Source organism: Chamaea fasciata, unplaced genomic scaffold (assembly GCF_029207755.1).
Source record: "Chamaea fasciata isolate MVZ Bird 193981 ecotype frontalis unplaced genomic scaffold, bChaFas1.0.hap1 SCAF_11, whole genome shotgun sequence".
Taxonomy (NCBI): Eukaryota; Metazoa; Chordata; class Aves; order Passeriformes; family Sylviidae; genus Chamaea; species Chamaea fasciata.
Genome location: NW_027094096.1, coordinates 8,843,075 through 8,860,636, shown reverse-complemented (window position 1 = coordinate 8,860,636; position 17,562 = coordinate 8,843,075).

Here is a 17,562-nt window from a genome sequence, read left to right as displayed (position 1 = left end):
ATGTGTATGGTCTCAAAATAAATATTAATCAGGACTGTGGCTGGATTTTGGATGAAGCTATCATGGTTTGACATGATGGAAACTATTTAGACTTGCCTCTTAACAAGAATGATGTTTATGTTTTTGTCTTATTTAATCTGAAGATGTTTACATTTTCCTCTTATTTATTCCAAGGATATAATTTTCCCTAGCTGAAGGGCTATTTAGACTGGATAGCTTTAAAAAATTGAGTGATGTCTGAAATTTTAGACAAAAAAACCCCCTCTCTTAACTAATGCTGAGGTGTGGAACTCGAATCTCTCTGAACTTCAGATTTTGTACGTGGTTAAAGAAATAGGCTCTTCACTGGCCCTTTTTGTGGAGAGTGGTTCAGGTATAGCTGGGGGGTTTTATGTCAAATAGGTCATGAGCTCGTTATGAACCAAAATATCAGAACATTTTTGCATATGCTAATATGTGTTTATTCTCCAAAAGTCTCATAATTCAGAACTGACTTTTCCAGTTGACCTGGACTTTTTTTCATTTGGTTATGCGTTTGGGTTTTTTTGAGGAAATTTTTCTTAAGACAAGTGAAATGTTAGGGTATCCTTAAAATATTGTTCTAGGGTAATAATAACTCTCTAATTTGTATTTAAAACTAAATCTGTTGAGGATTAACTGTTAAAATGGGTAGAGTAAGAAATAACCTGAATTAGTTTTCTAGAAAATAGATAATTCATGGAGTGCGTGGAGGAATGTGTGAAGGTGATTGTTTCCTCTTCTGTGCGCTGGCTTTTCTAGCAAATACACAAATAAAGGAACAAGGCTATCTCTCCCAGGTTCCACAAAGTTATTTCCAATCAATGCAAACAAAAATCAGGGATTTCTGGTTTAGTCCAGTGGCCAAAATAGAAATGCAATACTGAGCTGGCAGCACTTGAATTAAACTGTGCTTAAATTCACAACAGAGACTCAAAGGTCTGCATGTATACTCTATAATATACATGTGCTATAATTTTAGTGAATAAAGGGTTAATATACATTAAAATATTTGCTATTCCATACCTGCCAGTTTAATAATATTTTAGGATTATGAGTGGTGGTTTTTAAATACGTTCAAAGCTTGCAAGCTGTGCATTCCAGGCTTTCTGGTAACAGCTGGAAATCCCTAATTATAGTTCACAGGTTACACATTCATCTGGCAAAACCTGTAAATAAACCCTGAAAGGCAAGAATTCCACTTCCATAGTTAAATTCGGAATGCTGCAGACTCCATCACCAGGGAACGGGCAAAAAAACTCCCCAATAATATTACCTTTCAGCACACCAAAAGATTAAAACACCCGCCCCTTGCCAGATTAAGAAGGGATTATGATGTTAGTATTTATGAAATACACAGGTTGCTTTTAAAGCAAAAATATTTGAAATACTTGGATAAACTTGCCTGTTTCTTGCTGATTTCACAACAGGGATAAAAGATAAATGGAACTACATCCAGCTTCCATCTAATGGCAAATCTCTCTCTAAATCTGTCTGTCTTTTTTGCATTTCTTTTTGTGGTGGCTGACATCTTACTCATCCCAGAGGCAAGGTGGTGGATGCAGAGTGATTGTGGACTGAAGTTATCTATAGTCTCTGCCTCCCATGGTGCAGTGGATGTCACACACTTCACTTCAGCTCCCAGACCACCTCCAAGCTTAACAGCTGCCTGATTTCTCTCTCAGGCTTGCTGCAGGACTGGTATCACTCAGATTCTTCATAATCCAGGCGTTTATGCCAGAAAATGTGATTACAGACTCACCTTTTAGTGAGAGGCAATAATGCAGCGTGCCAGTTGTTGAGTCCTTGACCTGGACTAGAGGCAAAGCAACAGCTGACTAACCACTCTCTCAGGACATCCACTCTCCCAAACCACAATTAATTAAAGTAATGAAAATGGTTAAAATTTAAGGGTTAGGAATAATTTCCCAAAGCAATTATATTTATTCTTGTAGTTTCCAATTTACTTAGTTAAGGGAGGTTTGCTCAGATTTCTCAGTAGTTTTTAAAGGTAGAGGTAAAAATATATGAATATATAGAGCCACGTGATGCAATTGTATCACTCAATGGCAATTAAAATGCAAGCTTCCATGGAGATACACCCACCAGTTAGAGAAATCCATTGCTGTCAGTCTTTTTAATTTTTTTAGAACTTCTCTATTTGCTTGGATAGGAAACATTTAAGCTGTTTATTTATGCACATAACACAATTAAAACAAAATAAACCAGCCTGAAAAAAAATGTAATTTGCCTATGACTGTCACACATCAGGCTTACCAGCATCAGTCAGCCTGAGTGTCCTGAGGCACTAGCAGATGTAATGTCTGACAGAAAACTGTTTTACTGATTTCCTGTTCCAGCAAATATAGGTATTACTGTGTAACACTCATCATTTAGTTGGCAGTAAAGATAATGCGAGGATGTTTGCATTTATAAATGTGTGATTGAAACTGCACCCATTGCTTTCTTTTTCTGCTGCATTTTTGGAAAAAGCTGCTCTTCCTTGCCTTCAGAATTTGTTCTCACTTAATGAGACTTAGAAAAGATGTTCTGTTTGCATTCCTGATCTCTCCTCTGCCACTGTAACCCCACTGAGGTCATGGAGGGTGTGGGGGTGTTACGTGCTTAGAACTTCTGAAACTGGAACAGTTTGTGCCTCTGAAACACTGCAACAATTAAAACACTGCAAATTAAAACTGCTTATGCAAATACATTTATCATCTCCTGGCAAACTCCTGTGCAGAGGACTTGGACAGTCTGTGCACTGCTGATGTCTGTCACGTGCTTGCTCGAGTGTGAACGCATCACTCTACCTATTTCAAAAAACGAGATCTGTATTTACAACATGTCCTTTATCTCCTGTGTTTAATGGGATTTTGTCTGCAAAGGTTCGGCTTTTCCTCTGTGCAAAGGTTGCACGAGCCGTTAGCAAGGCGGCGACAACATCAGACACCACTGGTGGGCTGCTGGGCTCAGCAGTAGCACAGACCTGCCCCTGTTCCCAGCTCCTGTTGTGAAGGTGACTGTGAGGCCAAGCGAGTTCAGCTGCCTGCAGAGATGTGTTCTCCCCCAGCAGGGATGCCCCTGCAGAAATGTACACAGTCGCCCTATAAACTAGTGACAGGCTGGCAAAGATTAATTTCCTCTCCATGGCTTTGAGGTTTGGTGTTTTTTATTGTTTTTTTAATTTGGTACTCTGATGTTGCACATGTTCAGCACAGCACCAAAACCAGACGTGGTGAAGAACCAGAACTCAGGTGAACATGGGAGAAGAACAGGAAATTCACAATCCAAACCCTGTTAGGGCCTCATTTAGAGGTTGGCTGATCTCTGTACACTCTTCACTGTTAAAGGGGATGTGATCCAGTGTAGGTAACACAAACAACCACAACTGCTCCTTGTGCTCCCCTCTGTATCTACAGGCTTATTCTTCGGGATCTATCTGCTTGTGCAGGCTCCGTATGTGTCTGGCTGGCCAAAACCCTGCTCAGTCTTCTTACAACCACCACCAAGTGCACACTTCTGCATGTTAAAATACTCCAAGGAAATCCCTTGAAGGACATGTGTATTCCCAGCACAGAAGTCCTGGGGACAGCTCTGCTGTGATGGTGCCCTCCTTGGTGCACACAGACCAGAGTGCAGTCACCACTTTCCCAGTTAAACCCACAGGACCATCAAAACAGACCACTCTGAGTGCTGAATAATATTTTTCTAAGAGGGAGATTGAAGCTTACTGCTACCTTGAGCTGTGCTTAAGAGAAATGTTACAATGGAGAGCGAGGAGTTCTTGTTTTAGAAAATAAAGTATTCATATTGCCAATCCTTTTTATGCATTTGCCATTTACTCAAGCTGGAATTCATCCTGCTGTATGGGCCTTATGCAGGAGCCAACACCCTCAACTGATGGATATTTTCATCATTTGTTGGTCTTAATGCTGTGCCTCAGACACAAACCAATTTATATAACCATTTCAAAGAGTGAACAACATTCTGAACGTTCAGTGCTTCAAGTGTGTGTGTTTTAAACTGTTTTATTGCCGCTCATGGGTCATCCTCATTCCACAGTTAGGAAAAGCTTATACATTTTTTTTTGTCACAGATATGATGTTTCACACTTTTGCATATGCAGATTCATACTGAAAGGAAATGTCTTAATTTGTTGTGGTCAGATATTGTTCAGAATGTTGAAGTGTGCCTCACAATGTGCCATCCATTTGCTGCAATTAAGCTTGTTGCTATAAGGGATTTACTGATTAGTCAAGAGGAATGAGAGAAATGTGGCATTTAATTATTGTGTGGTGAAGGAATGCTTTATCACAGGACAAAGGTACACATAATAAGAACAGGTGGACCATGTGAAAGCACATGGGAAAGTTCTGCAAAGGAGAGGGAGGAAAAATTATTTGCTGAATGGAATTTATTATCATCTGTGTAAAAAGCCTTTAAAGCCCTTTAATTTACAGCTGTAAAACAAGTTTACAAGTGGAGGCTCCCAATACCTACAGTTTTAGTGTATACCACTTTATGTTTGTATGTTTGAGACAAAAATTTCCACACACAGAGAAAATCAAAGCAGTCTGGTTTGCAGCACCTGCTCCGGTGTGCTGTAAGCTGTGGAGGCCTTTCTAGCTGGCACTTGATAAGAGTGAGTTGCTCCTGTGAAACAGGCATATTCTCTTCATTATTTATAGAGTTACAGGAAGGACTAATGGGTTGGGAAATGGTTGTTTTAGGAAAACAACCCACCTGTATCTCCTGGGTAATAATCCTGATGCCGAATTTATGTTGCTCATGCATATGATAGCTGAAGAATATTAAACAGAGTTGCATAAAACCCACCCAAAAACCCCAAAACCATTTCTGTTAGAGAATTGTCCTTAAAGCAAATTGGCTTTTGCTGTTTTCTTCACCCTGTACTCAAGATTCAACAACCTCTGATGACTTTAGCTAAGCAAATTGCAGTGATTCCTGGGAAGCACAATCTCTGAGCAAATACTTGTGAAAATTACCTTCAATACCAGAGGTAATGGAACAAGATCTACTCTGTTATTCTGGTGAAAAAACCCCAGCCCATACTGGTTTTGATGCCATGTTCATCTTTGTGCAGGGCTCCAAACAATGTTATTCTTCTGGGGGGAGGAAATATGTTAAAAAGCTTGAGCATTAAGACCCATGGATACTGCTAGACGTAGTCTGTAATGTCTTAAGTAATTCATTTTAATACTTGATCCTCACATGGCTGTGCCCACCTGAACTGAGAATGTGCAGAGTCGCTGTGCTATAGAGATAGCAGTTCCTCCTCTAGTGAGTGGTGCAAAAATGCTGAAAGAAGCAGAGAGGGAATGGGGGGCATAGGTACATTTAATTTTTGTTCCTGTCCTACTGAGAAATCCCATCTCAAGCTAAAATGCTTTAATCCAAATGCAGCTTAAAGTGGGAGAAAGGGTACTGCACTGTAAACTCACACACTTATGATTTTATAATTTATTCTCTGAACCAGAGGTGCACACAAATCCAGTCTCTGCCATGCACAGATTTCCTCTGCTGCTGTGGGATGTTCTTATTGCCCTTCAATTGCAAAATTGCCCTCTCTGAAGAGGTGTAAAGGTATGTTGCCTGTTAATAGTGCTCTAGAGGGAAAGAAGAATGATTATATCAATTTCTACCCTCAGCATTACCGGAAAAAAATAGATTTACATGTGCACTCAGACACAGACATGTGTGTAGCTGCAGCATTACAAATGGAAGGCACCTGCTGTTGAAAGGGAATTCCTCAAAGTGTCATGCAAGTAAAAACATTCACCTGGGCAGGAAAGGAGAAGAAATGAGTATTTCACTGCTTCAGCTTAGATCCTGCAAATAAATGAAGGTAGTTTTTTGTGCACAGATATGATTTATTATTATCAGCTTTCCTACCCAGTCACCCTTTGTTGCAAACAAGAAACTGCCCGACTCTTTGACACAATGATGTCCTTTTAACCCTTGAAACAGAGACCTAAAAGAGTTTTCGTTTTGTGTTTTGTCTGCTTGGCTTTTTCTCGGAAACAAGACAAAGCCTAATAATTCTTAGCCTGTATGTTGAGCTTGTGTGCTGTAAACAGTAAGTCATTAGCAAAAGTCCTTGGATTACCTGCTATTCTGTGGTGAGCTAGGGTGAGTGACTAATGAAACATCTTCTCCCTGATGTCTTTGCATACCTGTGGTTGTTTAGCTCCCCATCTAGCGTGCTTCTGGAGGTGCTGGCTGTGTGGAAAAGATCAGTGGACCCTGATCAACACTGGCATAATTGTATTTTATTTACAACACTGAATGGCCAGTTTTTAATATAGTGGAATGTTCTCAAGGAAATCAGTGAACTTCAAAACAATGTATTCACCTGATGGTATTAGTAAGTTTTCCTGGACTTTTTTTGCAGTTTGATTCTTTTGCTCTGTGGCAGATTTGGAATCAAAGTATATCACACCAATGAGGTCACCAGAGGCAGTACAACAGTCTGGGTCAATAGCTCTCCATAGCTTTGAAATTTTAAATTCATCTCACTTGATAGGAAGGAATATTTGTAAAATGTTAAGGCCTGTTATCTTTCTTCTTTTTTAAAAAAATAATTAATTAATTTTAAAAATTTCATTTCATTTATATATATATATATATATATATATATATATATATATATATATATATATATATATTTTTTTTTTTTTTTTTAAATGTAGAAAACTTGGGGTTAGGGGATTTGTTTGTAAAACAGGTAAATTCAGGGTTTGTCCATTTACTGTGGCCCATGTATATGCTCACTGCCTGGATGCTTCATAGAGAGATGTGGGGACTTCCAGGAGGATTCAGCCTACTGCAATCTGACTCTTCTTCCATAGGTGTCTCCGGAAAGTTATGTGAAGATGAAGGGACTTCTAAATAAAGTTTCAGTTAGTTTTTAATTCTCTCTGCTTTAGGTACCTATGAGTCTTGTACAGCACCCTGTGCCACGGGGTTTTGCTCTCATTTACACAGCCTTTTAATTTCTCTCATACAGACAATAAACTCACACTTGTAACTCTGAGACACTGAGTAGCGAGAGTTTCTCCTGGTCTGCTCTGCAGTGTTTGAGTTCAAAGTCAGACACCTGGAATTTGGGCTAAGACTTCTGACAATCCACCAATTGTGCTAGCAGCTTTGGCTGTGTAAACACCTGCATTTCTAAGGCACAAATAGGAAATTTGTTCATTTTATATAGGCTAGCAGGCAGCCTTCAAACAGGAGGGATTTTTAGCCAGCCTGGTCTTGCCAGGTTAGATATGGCGTCGTGCCATGTGCTTGATTTAAACTGGTAACTTAAGTAGCCGTATCTCATTTCTGAACACCTGAGCTATGCAGAAAGCTGGTTTTACTTTAAACTTAAATGGCTCTGCAAAGCTCTGCAGCAGAGTATCCACACATCACAAATGATGTAACCTGACAGACATAAAGTGGAGTTAAAGTGAAATACATGTACTGGTTAGAACAAAATCATCTCTGTCATGAATGAGAAAAACAAAACAGATGGAACTATGTACTTGGTCATGCATCAGAAGATTCTCAGACTCCTGTAATATAGTGTAATTTAATAAAGGGGAAAGCCCTTCAATATTCAAAATGCAATAAAGTGAAAAATGTGATTTTGTAATCATGCTGGAATTTAGTATCAATAAGTGCAAAATAAAGAGAGCATTGATGACATGACATTAGAGCTTAAGAAGAATATACACACTGATTTATGAATGACTGAGTTGATATACACTTCAGTTGTAGCCTCACCAGCATGCTGACAAAGTGGCTTTATATTAGCACACCCCACACTAAAGGGAAGATGATATTGTTAGTGAGTGTAGTTGTGGTTAAAAGAAAGGGCAATGTCCCAAGGACTTGGAACAGCCAGCTCTCCCCATCTGCAAAAGTGCTCAGAGCTCACAAAGGGTTCCAAGCAGGCAGCTCTTCACACACGCTTTATTGCCCGGCACTGAGCAAGGTGAAGCAGTTTGGTGTCGTGGTTTTACTGGGCTGGAGCCTCAGGGAAGTCAGCACTCTTCATGGATGGAATGTAAAGGTTTGGAAAGCCTCCTCCTTGCAGGGGCAGGGAGCAGTGCACACTGTACTGCTGGCTGGCAGCTGGGTGGGGAGGATGTGCATGAGGAATTATTCACTGTGAGGCACAGAATAAGTGAGATAAGCTACAGGCTTTACACTTTAGTGTAACAAATGCTGTTTGAGGTGGGTTGCACAGAGTGATGGTATGCAGACACTCCTACCTAGGGGTGATTACAGTATCTGACTAATTTCTGTGCTCTCTATCATCTGCCTTATTCCACTGTTTTGCCGGGTGGCAAAGCCTTTACTGCATGTACTATACCAAGCCTTTCTCAGATCAGAGTAACAATGAATGCAGGGAGGATAAATGCCCTTGAGCTTACATTAAAACTCACAGGGTCACTTCAGGTACAGCAGTGACAATTTCATCCAGCTTTTAATACACAAATATTTTCTGTGGTTTTTTTTCCTCTTGCAATAATAAATACAAATAGCAAAAGTTCTTTCTGTACCAGACAGTTTAATCACAGCAATGTGGTCGGGATCCAGGAAGAGGAGGTCTTAGGTACCAGAAGGCCTTGGGGATCTTTATTACTGGAAATGGGACCTTTGCCAGAATCTGCAAACTGTCTTTCTAGAGAGGACAAGATAAAATGGCCGCTTAGTATAGGATTGTGCCAGACTTAATTTTCAGGAATATGGTTTTATTTTTGTTGTTTTTTTTTTTTTTTTTCTACTTAGGAGACAGACAACTTAATTTCTAAATCCGTTGAAAAAGAAATTTTAAAAAGGAAGGGCAGGGGTAAAAACAGTGATATTTTAAACTATAGAAGCCTCTGTGGAAAACAAATTTCTCTTGGCAATCAAGATAGCTTAACAACCATACACACATTGTCAAAGGGAAAAATTACATTTTTCCTCAACACAGATCATATACAGATGACTGATTTCTCTTTCAAGTTCAGGCACAAAGGGGCTGTTTATTTATATTCAGAATCTGACCTTGCTCTTGAAGAGATGAGGAATGGTGGCTAACAGGCTCTCAAAATGCTTCTTGGCAAGGAGTAGAGGATAAAAATCAGTGTAAGTATAAATAGCTCAGAATGGTGATAACAGGAGTGAAGTTGTTGCTCCAGATAATTTGCAATGCTTGCCCACTTAGATGCAATCAGAAAGGTTTTATTTACAGCATGTATCAGTTTTGAAGCTGCTTTGGATACCTGCTGCTTTTCCTCTGCTGGGGATGTGCTAGGAGCTTGTGTCTACGGAAGCAGAAGGCATCACCTTCTTCTCCCTTTAATTAGGATATATAAAACTAAAGAGTCTCTTACAGAATGCTCAGTTTTAGTGATCTACTGCTCAAATGTGTGTACTTGTAATACCCACCAATTCCTGGTGGTTTGTATCCTGTCCTGCATTCACACAGGATTGTTTAACTTACAAAATCATATAAAATCTGGATGTGTCCAGCACAGTACAATTTATACTAAGAGGAAGGTAATGATGTGTAAAGAACTGCATAAGAATATTCTTATAACTTTTTTTCGTCCAAGGCTTTGTATTTGCAGTGGTGCTGCCCTGACAGGGTGTTTGACCAGCTTTCACTTGCCTTTGGAGTCTCCTTTTAGCTGTGTCCTTTGCTAAACTGGTGTAATTTGCTATGTTAAATGGACTTTTTCATTTAGTTTTGAGATGAGTAGAAAAGAAACATTGTCCTTGGCTGGCCCCATTGCTGCTCACACACCTTGCTCTGCAGGACTGTGGGTTTTTTGAGATTCATACATATTACCCCCATAATGACAGAGGAAATGGTGGCTTTGTGAATTGGGCTTGTGTCTCCCACAGAAGAGTGTAACTGGGCTCTTCAGCTCTAAAACCAGTATCACTCTGTCTCTGTAACCTTTTTATAGCCCTGCTGATTTGATAGGGATTGCGGCAGGATGGATGTGAAATATTGCTCAACTGCATTCAAATAAATTTATAGTTGACAAATCCCTTTTGTTTTTAATATTGAGAAACCTGAGCTCTATCTCCTGATGACCTTTATAGATATAGTTTTTAAAGTGGCACCTCTCAGCCATCTAGTCTTGCCAGTCACTGCACGCTTTATTCCTCTTCCAGAGGTAACAAAGAAGGCGATAGACCTAAACTTTGGAAAGCCTAGCATGACCTGGAAATTTGCTGTATTATCAAGTGAGATGAAAAGACATTCACTGCTCAAGGAAATTGCAAGACTGTGAAGAGCAGGAACCTTATTTCAAAGGAAGTTCGCACTAAAATGTTTTTTGTTTGTGTGTTTAAAGTTATGTGTTCTAGGAACCTATGTTTTGCTTGGTTGACACCATGACTTTTAAAACAAGCTTGTGATTTGCTGATGCCTTGATCAACCTGTGTGACTTAGCGTGTTTCTGTCTGTCAGCTACTCCGCAGGAACAGCGGACATACAAAGTTTTAGTATATCTAACTGGAGATGTCTTCAAAACTAGAGCTTTGCAAAACATTTGTAGAAGGTTCTCTGAAGGTTGTTGTTCAAGCTGAATACTTGAAAATGCAGGTTTCCTTCCCAGAACAGTGGAAAGACACATGGCAAGGGAGCTTATTGATGTCCTCTTGGAAAATATTACTTGGTAAGGTTGGACAAGGTAATGGATGTGTTTCTAAAGAAAGGCCAAAACAGGAAGGCTTCTGAGTACCACAAAATTAATCTTCAGGCACTTCTGAAGATTTGCATTTTCAGTACAACTCTGCTGATGAAACAGGGACTATTGAAAAAATAAACTATTTTGAAGCCTAAGGCACATACAACTGGGCTGCCTTTTCCAGGCTGCTTCCTGACTTACATTTTCTGTTAAAACTATTTATACCTTGTTTTTATCTTGCTAGATCAGAAGAACTTTCTCTCCTGAAGCACTTAATTAAATGCTGGTTTTACTGTTAGCTTAATACCATGTCTATTAGCAGTTTAAGAATGGAGGCAGAAGATTGAGCAACACCTCAAACTGAAAAAGTATGTCACAGCTGACCAAGACACTGAAGAAAATAAGGGTTTTAGCTTAAGAAAACCTGAGAACACATTAAAATGCTTGATTTTTTTTCTGTCAGTGCAGGATTTCTTCATTTACAATTTCATCAGTGTAGTGCTGGATGAATCAGCCACAGATTTCCAGTGAACAAAAAGTAAAGGAATGCTCTTTATTGTTAAGACAGAACTAAACCCACCAGCAACAGAAGCTGAGAGAACTTAAAAGCAAGTGTGAGTTAAATGAATATGTAGTGTAGTCTTGCTGATGAGACTAAAAGAAGGGCCTGATTGCTTATGGTAATTAACAATCCAATGGCTCTTTGTGTAGGGCAGGGCACAGTAGCCCCAGTGTCCTGGCCCATTTCCAAATATGTGTTCATTCTCCTTCAAATCTCCCTGAAGTATCAATTTGATATGGTATTCTCTCCTCTCTTTCCTCTCATAAACCATTATGTACTGGGGCTACTGTTTCCCAATCCAGGAGCAGAACTCGGGCATTCTCCAAAACAAATAAATAAATGTTATTTTTGTGGTTACAATGCAAGTGCTTCCTGTCATACCTTCCCTTGCACCTGTGCAAGGAAGTGAAGTCATTTCAGTGCTCACCCCTCTGTGGGATCCCAGTACATTGGAGAAAGCTGGTTTGTTCTGAATCACACACTTTTGTTTGTTCATGCTCCCCTTTTCTGGCAGTTTGACATATGATCTTTCTGTGACCAACCTTTAATTCAGTACAAAATACCCTGTTTGTGTGTAGCAATATTCCTCCCTCCTTTCTTACTGTATGGATATTTATTACTGATGAAAACCCCGGGATCTCTCTTTTAAACCTGGAGATCGGTATGTACAATTTTAGGGTTTGTCTTGACTCTTGAGATACAAGGACAGTGTCTGTCTTGGTGTTGGTCTCCTCTGAGATGCAAGGAAGATTTCCTCTGTACCAACTAGTCACTTTTCCATCAGCCATCAGCAAGGGCTGTGAGAGCTCAGCAAGGATGTTCAGGGGTGCTGGGTCTGCACGAGGCATTGGCTCTGGTGAGGGTTTCTGCTGCTGGATTTGCTCACAGGGACAAGGGGAACACAGAGTTCTCCTGCCCAGAAATGATGGAGGGGCCTCTTCAGCTTGGTGATGAGAGGAGGGGGATTGATGGTGGGGCATAAACACAACTGCAGTGAGCAGGGAGCCTGATTCAGTATCTTTACATTCGTGTGTGCTGCTTGCAAAAGCTGAAGTGCTGTGTTTTTCTGCCAAAGTGGTGACATTTCTAACTGTACCTCAGTGAGTCTTTCTGAACTGTGTGGCCTATAAGTAAACACAAGCTAATGCCTTATGAACAATTGAGAAAATGCTGTAAGACTATTCTATTTAGAGACTTGTTGCAGTAAGTACTGCTAAAACTTTATTTTAATATTAAGATTGTATGTGCTGCAAGTATTATTGTCAACTTCTGAAAAAATCTGATAATACACTTGAAGTTCTCTTTTTTAAAATATGATTCCAGCTTTTTAGCATTGCGGCAGTTTCAGATGTCATCTTTCAGAATAGCAAGTGTTAATTGACTTTGGAATACTGTAGCACCATTCTTCCTAATCTGAGCTTCTTCCCTGAGTGCATGGATCTCTTCATCCCCAGTAGATCCCCATGGGCTGTGGGTGGATCTCTGCATCCCCTGTGGATCTCCAAGGGCAGTGGGTGGATCCCCGTGGGCTGCAGGGGCACGGCTCATTCACCATGGTCCTCACTACAGCCTGTAGAGGAATCTCAGCTCCAGCACCTGGAGCCCGTTCTCCCCCTCCTTCTCCACTGACCTTGGTGTCCATGTCGTTTCCCTCACATGTTCTCACCTCCTCCTCCTCTCTAACTAGGAGCAAAACCTGTGACTTTGTTTTGATTTTCTTCTTACATATGTCATCACAGAGGTGTTGCCATCATCTCTAACTGGCCCAGTTTTGGCCAGCAGCAGGTCCATCTTCACAGCTGTCAGGGATTGGCTCTTCTGGACACAGTGGAAGCTTCCAGGAGCTTCTCACAGGTGCCACCTCTGTGGCCCCTCTGCTACCAAAAACCAGGCTGTGCAAAACCAGCACAACTTTAGGGGATGTTATCTTTGGTACACTTGACAGCATAGCTGAAGTGAAAGGATGAATCCTTTTAAATGTGCATGTATATTAAAAATACTTATATGCATATAAAGATATATAACGTTGGGTTTGGGTTTTTTTTTTTGTTTTTGTTTTTGTTTTTGTTTTTTTTTTAAATTAAAAATGTTGTCAGATCTGTTAGGCTGGGGCTGTCAGCAGATGAGCAACAGGACCTATGTAAGCCAGCATCAGCCTGGGATGTCCAATGGAGATGTCCTGGGCTCAGTTCAGTGTTCTAAAATGGTGCTTAGTGGTATTTGAGGTGTCCCAGTGATCCAAGGATTCCCCATTAGGCTGCAAGTACAGCAGGAACCTACAGGAAACTCAGCACTACAGCTGAAGCTGGGTGGAGATCCCCAGGGCATCTCACATGGCACCAGCAGCTGTGTTTGGGCAATGGATTGAGCCTTTCACTCATGTCAGAGGCAAAATTTCTACTGACTTCCCTGGGACTCTGTTTTTCCCTTATAATAAGAATTAAATAGTACCAAATTAAACCTCACCTTTTTCTTGCAGAAGTTTCTGAAGGCTGCTCATCCTGGGATTATTCCTGCATGCAGCTGAATTAGAAGAGTTGTGTGAGAAATCCCCCAAACCTTTCATTGTTTTCACAATTTGTTTCATGAGTTGTTCCTTTTAATGCAATAACCTAACTTCAAATTTTATCAAAAAATAAGTACAGAAAATCTCTGAGAAAACAATGTAGAAAATGATACAACATTGTCATGTTCTCGTTTTTAATAGCTGTGAAAATATATTGTTGGACTTTCTGAATTGCTACTCAGTAAGCAGCAAACACAATTAAAGCCAGAATATACTGCATCACAACATATACTAAATTAATTTATCTTGACAAATTTCATGAAGTTTAAATAATTCATACTGTACTTTTATTAAAATCTGAAAGGAAAAGTAATGAATTCTTGGTCTCATGGTGTCTTACTGTAAACCTCTTACATTATTAAAATTATAAATGTAATCACTTGAAACTGTTGCTTTTTTGTTTTTTGTTTTTTTTTTTTCCTTCCCAAATAAAACTGTTTGAAGCGACTTTTTCTAGAGAACGATGATATGAGAAAAGTTCGAGGTAAAAGGAAGTGCTTTAATGTGATATTGCATAGATCCCAGTGCAATGCCAGGGCAGTCATTATTGTCCCCACTCTGCACAAACCAGGGACTAGAGAATTGGAGAGGGCTTAAAGAACTTGCAAACAGCCATCCACAAAAACAGTGGCATGAGTAAAAACAAGACTTTAACAACGCTGTTCTTTTTCAAATTCTTTTTCTTCCCTGCACCAGCACCCCTACATTCCTATGCAATGATTTTTTGCCAGTATACAATATTTCTTTCCATTATGATTTCTCCGTGGTTTTGTCTCCAGTGACTTTGTTGACCACCATTGTGCATGTTTGTGATGAATGTCTTCATCCTGCTTTTTAATCTAGTACTAGTTTATGGTTCTTGGAAAAAAAAAAATTGACATTTCCTGTGAGAAGGGATTTAAACTCTCTTGCTGCATGAAAACTTTGCCCTCTCCTCTATACAGTCTCCTGAGCATGAGGATGGGAACAGAAGATCATAACCTCAGGTGCAATCGAAAGCAGATGGAGAAGACGATTCTTAACAAAGGAGAGTTTGGGTTTATGCAAATTCTAGCAGGCTGATATAATATTATCAGAAAACCTGTCTTATAACAACAAAACTGCTTCTGAAGAGTATGTTTGACAGCCATCATTGAGCTTAGATTTGCTGAGAAATTCTTTCTTCTTAGAAGGTCTTTTTTCCTATTTGAAGAATGTGATTGTGAAATAGGTGAACCATAATCATTGTCATAACTATAATGTAAACCATTTCTTCCCTCCTAACCTTTTCTGAGAGCTATTTTTTGGAAAGCATGCTCTGAATGGGAGGGCAGACTGTGCTTCCTCTGAATTCCTCATGCTGTAGTTCTGCTCCTTCCCAAGGCTCTTCTCAGTAGTTTGTCATAGGGGGTTTTTTGCTATGTGACAACACAGTATTCTGACCTTCTAAATGACATTGTCCTCACTCTGTTTCCTCTCCCCATGTCCCAGTTCCTTTGTCTTCTCCCCATTTAGTTTAGAGGTGTTGATTTTAGCCTCATTACAAACCCATTACAGGTTCCAGTGTCACTGGCAGGAATTCAAGAAAGGCTCCATAATGCAATAGTTGGCCATTTGCAGAGGAGTGTCATAAAGAGATGCTTCCCCAAAGACCAGTGGGTTCCAGCCTCTTTAATGCTCTGTTCATTTTCATGGATGCCAAATTCACATGCAGTGTTTAAACTATAATAATAGCATACATATAAAAACATGACTAAAAGGTGTGCACACTGTAAAATGTTGTAGACTCTACATTCAACAACGTGAGCAAGCTGTGCTGTAGCTGCCCACTTAAATACAGGAAGTCTTTTAAGTGTTTTATCCTGGTACTGAAGAATTTTTGGAGGATTTTTGTGTCCTATAAATATGTGTGAGATGTTTCCTTTTCTCATGTCCCTCCCTGGGAGGCTGACATTCATAGGACCCCTAAAAATCAGCTGGAATATCTGACACTGACACTATTCAGGCATGGTGGTAAACCAAAACCTTGCTAAGGAGGTCACATCTGCAAGAGCTGACAAGCTATTACAGACCCTGCAGATTGCAGCTAAGTGGGAAAACTCTTCAGGTTTTGTTCTTATTAAGAAAAGCAACTAAAACCAGCCCTTTGTCTGTCCTCAGGATCTTGGTTTTATGCACACATACAGAAACATGAACTCATTTGTACAGATGCTCCTCTTGCTGTTGTTTTTGCTTAAAACTGTAGTGCTGGGGATGTAGCTGGATCAGAAAATAGGTAATATTACCACTGGGAAAAAAAAATATTGAAATCCTGAAGAATAGGATAGTCTTACTTTTCCTACCTTTTTAACCAAACATCTTTCAGATTTCACCATCTTTCAGATTTCACCACATTTCAGATCCGTTTGGCTCCAATGAATTTAATTACCTTCACTTTATACCACCCAAAGTGAACTGATTGACCTCTGATCTTCTGAGTGTGTCACTACTGACACAGACAAGTCCAGGACAGACAACCTGAGGTTGTTTAGTTTCTACAGATACAGTGCTATAGCAGCTAACAGCCTGGAAAATTTCTTCTTGAGGTCAGCACTTGATGAAATTGTCTCCAGTATGTGAACTTCCATTAGATTTGTGTGGCGGTGCCTAATCTCTGGCAGTTAATCAGAATCTCATTAACTTGTTGATGTGTTACTCTGCATGTTTGGATACACTGCTCTTCCTTCAAGTTTGAGTTTTGTTTTTTCTTTTTCTTTTTTTTTTTTCTTCATTTAAACCCCCTGTCAATTTTCTTACAGTTTTAGGAAAGTTCAAATCATACCCTGAGTGTGTCTTTGAATGAGTTATAGCTTCTTCTTGAGAGACTTCTACTGTTTTAAATCACAGGAAGTCCATCTGGCTTTAAAAATGCCCATAGAGTTTACAACATATGGACTAGATGATGATTTTCCTCTGGGAATGTAGACACCATCATTCATTGGCAAGATTTTAAAACTTGTAATATTCCCTTCTTGACTGTGCTGAGAAGAGAGAATGAAGAATCCATTTATTCACTGTAACATGTAGTTACATGTAGTTAAAGCTGTATTCATATGGTTTTCTTGGTTTGACCAAAAACTACCTAAATCCCAGCTGTATCAGTCTGCAGTTGTATCACTTTAAGCTCTTCACACAAGAATTGCTGAATCTGTGAAATGTTTCAGTGCATCATGAATCAGTGTTTTAAAGGCAGGCAAAATTTTCCCTGGAAGGCAGACATGGCTTGGGCAAGTGAATCAGAGCTAAATTACACCCAGCCTGGTTGGTTTGCAATCCCAAACGCTAAAGATCTGAACAAAGCAGCAGACTGGGGACAAACCAGCTAAAACAGTCTTGTTTGAGCTTGGTTGAGCTCTTGTAGTTCATTGTTCCTCACAGCATCCTCTTCCTAACTGAGGTTTTTCTTGTGTTAGCTTTTAAGCGCATTAATTATTACATATTTATTTACGTAATCTCTTTTTATTTTATCTCTAGTGGATTTTCTGTAGTGTATCACCAGTCCATAAGGATTTGATCTTCTCTTACAAATAGAATTCCTTCTCATCTGCAAACAGAAACACCTAGCAACCATATCAGCCCCAGAAGTGCCAATATTTTAGGGTGTTTCAAAACATTAATAGAAAACTTCATTAAATATGAAAATAAGTGAAGATGTTTTACTCTCCCTTATACAATAGATATATTTTCCTACTGTAATG